Source organism: Gekko japonicus, unplaced genomic scaffold (assembly GCF_001447785.1).
Source record: "Gekko japonicus isolate JY-2015 unplaced genomic scaffold, Gekko_japonicus_V1.1 scaffold2790, whole genome shotgun sequence".
NCBI lineage: Eukaryota > Metazoa > Chordata > Lepidosauria > Squamata > Gekkonidae > Gekko > Gekko japonicus.
This window is the reverse complement of record NW_015160307.1, coordinates 205,592-210,779: the sequence shown is the minus strand read 5'-3', so window position 1 is coordinate 210,779 and position 5,188 is coordinate 205,592. Positions and strand designations below refer to the sequence as shown.

The 5,188-nt window shown below is 42.5% G+C and overlaps 1 protein-coding gene across 1 annotated transcript in view; it reads left to right on the top strand.

Moving 5' to 3' along the window:
* Positions 1 to 5,188, top strand: part of LOC107114849 (cysteine--tRNA ligase, cytoplasmic-like) — a 40,856-nt gene that overhangs the window by 738 nt on the left and 34,930 nt on the right. The gene's annotated exons all lie outside the window — the stretch shown is intronic.

The following is a 5,188-nucleotide window of genomic DNA, read 5'->3' as shown; positions in this document are numbered from 1 at the left end:
TTTTCGCAAGGGCCCCCCGGGGAAGCGTGATAAATTTGGGAGCCCTTTTTTTAGCCCCCCCCCCCAAAAAAAAAAAAAGACTAGGGTTACCAGCAAGGCTCCCTCTAAGCTGTGGAATCCTGTGAGCAAAAATTCTACTTGGTGAGCTCCTGGCATTAAAGTTGTGAGCGAGCGATTTGTCTGCTGCATGAATTCGTTTGCTCTGGAGCCCTCCTTCCTGAGCGAACACAAAAATCTGTGAGCCGGAGGCCAAGAAACTGGGAGCTAGCTCACACTAACTCAGCTTAGAGGGAACACTGGTTACCAGATGTTGTCTTTTTCAGAGGAAATGCTCTTTTCTTTTTTCTTTTTTTGTCCGTCCTCTTTTGGGCTGTTTAAAAAATAATGATGAAAATGTCACCTTTTGGGGTCGGAAGGGGTGCCGCAAGACAGGGTGAGCTCCTGTCTCTAGTTCCAGCTCCTGCCAACCTAGCAGTTCGAAAGCAAGAAATTGCAAGTAGATAAATAGGTACCACTTCGGTGGGAAGGTAACAGCGTTCCGTGCGCCTTGGTGTTTAGTCATGCCGGCCACATGACCACGGAAACGTCTTCGGACAGCGCTGGCTCTTCAGCTTGGAAACGGAGATGAGCACCGCAACCCTAGAGTCGGATTCGACTGGCTTTCGAGCAAGGGAACCTTTACCTTTAAAGACTAGGGTTACCAGATGTCGTCTTTTTCAGAGGAAATGCCCTGTTTGTTTGTTTTTTGGTGTACGTCCTCTTTTGGGCTGTTAAAAAAAAAACTTATGAAAATGTCACCTTTTGGGGTCGGAAGGTTAGGAATATTCCTAGTTAGTAGCAATGCTCAAACCCGGCTCTCCCAGATTAGAGTCCGCGCACTTAAGCACTACACCAAACTGGCTCTTTTAAAATAAGGGCAGCCACCCGGTCACCAACCTGTGCCGTGACTTTATTCCTGAAACTATTTACCAATTGACCTGGGAGGTATTTTTCTCTCAGTGGCCTCAGAAAGAGAGATGTGCAGCTGATATAGGAGAGCTAGGGGGAGAAGATCTGTCTGTCACCTTCTTCCTTACAGCCCTTTGCTGATGCTGACGCCACTCAGAAAGTGCAGTGTTGGGACGATGCATAATCTGTGACTAGGTGAGAGGAAGCCTCATCCCTTGGACACAGGAACAACTGTGGGGTGGGCGTTACTCTCAGTCTGGCTCTCCATGGATGTTGGTTGCCACCAAACTGGGAGTTCTGAAGAGGAGCAAAGGCACGGATGCTGCTTTTTGCTGATGTTGTTAATGTTAGACTCACAAGCTGCTGCTCCACTGTCGCGTTTCCCTTTGCTCCGATCACATTAGTCAATTTCCCACAACTTGCTGCGCGGGCGCATTTTGCCCCGTAGTGTCACCCGATTTCCGCCGCATCTACTGGATCCTCAAAAAACAGGATTGAGTAGATGTGGGGGAAATTGGGCGAAGCTGCGGGGCAAAATGCGCCCGCACAGCAAGTAGTGGGAAATTAACTAATGTGATCGGGGCAAAGGGAAACGCGAGGGCGGAGCAGCGGCTTGTGAGAAATCGGTGTTAGATTTGTAAATGCATTAGAGAAATAAGGATAAAAAAGGAAGGATAACAGCTCTTTTAAAACTATGTAACCTACCTTTATACTGTACTCTCATTCATCCTGAGGCTCTTCTTTTCCTCATGTAGCTGTTTCCTTATATATCTGGTTATTTCGAAATGTTGTTTTAGGGAAAAAATAGTTAAAAATACAGATTATACAGGAATTTGGTTCTCTGGTGCACTTCTAATAAGATAGGTGACCAAAAAGTCTTAGTTCTTGGAGATTCACCTTGCCCAATACAGCAACTGTCAGTCTTCGGGAGAGCAGCAGAGTTTGCAATATCCATGCCCCACAGGTTGCAGCTATGGGATCCATCTCATGCTCAATGTCTTGCCTGTCCCAGGATCCTTTTCTCTGTTTACAGCATTCCAAAGTTACCTTGTTACTCATGAGTAATGAAGTGTCTGTTGACTACTGTCTGCAATGACTTCAGGATTTATAACTAGAGCTTAAAAAACCCAGTCACTTGGAAATCTGAAGCTCATGGACAAATGTATCCAATAAGTTCAATTGGACTTGCTTCTGAGTAAACATATGTAAGGCTGGGCTGTGAGCCTTCCATGATGGTGCCTAGGAATCTGAATAATATTCAGGGTGTCGTGGATCAGCCGGGACACAGGGTCTATATCACATTTTTTACTGAAGGGTCATTATGGTGCAGTGTTTAAAGTATCAGACTTGGACTGAAGAAGTCTGACTTCAGATCCCCACTCTGCTGTGGAAGTTTGCTGGGTTTCCTTGGCCCAGTTATTTTTTTTTCCTCTCAGCCCAATCTACCTGACAGAGTTGTTGTGAGGATAAAATGAAGGAGAAGGTAATGATGTACACCAGCCTTCATTGGAGGAAAGGTGGGGATACAGATGTACTAACTAAATAGAATAAGTACATTTTGTTAAAATACCTGTTGCTGTTTTGCTCCTGGCACCCTCCGTCAGATAATCAAAGTGAACATACAGTTAATGTTCTTAAGCCTAGTTCTTGACATTTCCCTTTAAGCACATTGTTAAGAAGTGCTTGGTTAAAACCATTAATTTAGAAAATGGAAACGGCTGTCAGTCTGCATTCCAGAGTATGTATGTCAAAGCCAGATGTTGAGAGCTGCAAACCTGGTGCTTTGGGTCACCTCTGGCAGGCGTCACTAGGGATCTCAAGTTGTGTCCTATACATTTCCCTCCCTCCCTTGCTCTTAGGAGCTCAGGATGGCGTACATGAAATTCTATCATTCTTAGCCTTTCAACGGCCCCGTATGGTAGACTAGGATGAAAAGTTGTGACATGCCCACGCATTATTTATTTAATTGATTATATTTATATACTGCTCCAGAGTGAAGTTCTCTGAGTGGTTCACAATAAGACACAAAATTAGTAAAAGCATCACCAGGCATTAAAAGAGCTGCATCTCTGACTTAAATAAAAGCTCACTGAATTAAGTTTATCATTTGCCACCAGAACTTCTATAAGGATGATGTTATGTAAACCTCCTTCGGCGGGACCTTCCATACCTGGAGCTCCCCCATTGCATATACCTGCCATATTTCCAACGATGGGTTACTCACAAAAGTTTCCCCGTAGGTGAATACAGACCTAAGCAACCCAACTTTTTAAAAATTGATATATCCTTTTCATACAGAAATTGGAGACATGTTTTTGTAGTTAGTTACACATGGGTGTGTTTGTGTCCACAACACAAATTAGATCCATGTACAGGGTTCTTTACATATGCTTCTACCGTGTAGTATGGCATGTATGATTAGCACTTAAGAAGACTAAAGTAGATAAGTTTTGTGCCTTATTTCCTTGGGAGGGTTCCAGTAATTAGCAAGAGATTTTGAACATTCTTTTAGGTAATCAGATGGCTTGTGTGCATTTTTTTGGACTTGTCTAGCACTCTGGCTGGCCAGAAATTTCTATTAGTATTGGTGCCCTCTTTCAGGATAGAATAGCTTCAAAAATAAATAAGCTAACACCCAAAGCAAAACTTAAACACAGTTCCTTTGTACTGACTGGATCTTTCCAGCTTGACATTTCAGCAGACACGTCAGTTTCTTTGTCTGACAAACCAGTCTCAAAGTTCCATTTGATAAGGAGTGGAAGTGTTTTGTTGCTCTGTAAAAACAGTATATTCTGGGCTAAATAACATGTTAGGCGAGGTACCTGATTAGAGCTCACACCACTCTTTTTGTAACTGAAATGTTCCAGTGGGCTGTGGCCCTTACATGCAGCAGAGATGTATGTGTTTATTTAATATTTCTCTCTTTGCGGTTGCCGTTCAGTGAAAATAAAAAGTTGGGAGAGGCAATCATGGACTTCCCATATATTTTGATTCTAGAACTATTAATGCAAAGATCCCTGCAGTGTTTCAGTCTTGCTCAGATGGAGCCAGTCTCCAGCATATTCAAGTTTGCAGTTTACAACTACACTTTCTTTGTTCAGTCTACAAAGCCTGGGTCGTAGATAAATTTTTGGTTCAGGAACAAAGCATCTTTCTAATCTGTTGTGTCACCTGGTACTCAGAGTGCAATAGCTGAGTATGCCCCCCCCCCCCCCGGACTGGTTGTGTGAGTGTGCTTCAGGAACTTGGCTGTAGGGGTGCTCCCTAAATGACCCCCTGGCACTGTCAAGAGCTCTCATGAGAAATTGCTTGCAGTGTGATTGCTGAGGAACAATCCAACTTCTCCCTGCCTAGAGTATCCGTTCTACTTTGTAACCTTTATAGCTTTGATTTATATTTTTAAAGCTGTCTTAATCCCATTGTCTAATCCTATTGTCTAATACCAGCGTCAAATTTTTAGTAATAATTGCTATATTACAAAGAGTCGGACTCGACTGTGCGACTGAACAACGACGACGTATTTTTAAAAAAGACAAATGACAACAAGGTTATTCCCTTTCTTGCTGTGGCAGTGCCATGTCACAGTTTGTAAGCTGTTTCTTTGTACTCATTCTGGGGTTGTACACTCATTTTCTCAGGCACTGAAGCACACAGATATAGATGTGAAGACAGGGTGGTTGGAGAAATTCTGGGAAGAAGCATAGCATTTTTTTTCTCCATTTTAGAATACATGGAATGCTTTTTAAGACAAGATTTTACTCATTCAGAATGTCTTACATAAAAATCTTCAGCATTCCTATGTTTACTGTAGACATATTTTATATTACATTTTAATGAAATGTTTATTGTTTAAGTGTGAATAATTTTGGCAACAGCTAATATGTTAAAATGTGCATTGTAAACCCAGTTTGTGGGATAAGCCTGCAGATGCTAAACTGCAGTTTGGTCATGCTTGGACTCGCCATGTAGAAAAGCTCAAATGAGAGATAGTATGAAGGCCTGTGATATATGCATCTTGGCTGGTGCTTGGATAGGAGACCTCGTGATAACTATGTCTTGAGTTCCATGGAAGAAAAGCAGGATATAAACATTTAAAAAAGAATACTAATATTTACGTAGGCACAGGTTTTCCTTTTAGCAAGCACAGAAGACTAATGCTGCTTGATTTTTCCCACTATGTAGAAGACTTCTCATGAGGCCACTAAGTCTTCAAGTGTTGGCTTAGCCCTAGGGTGGATTA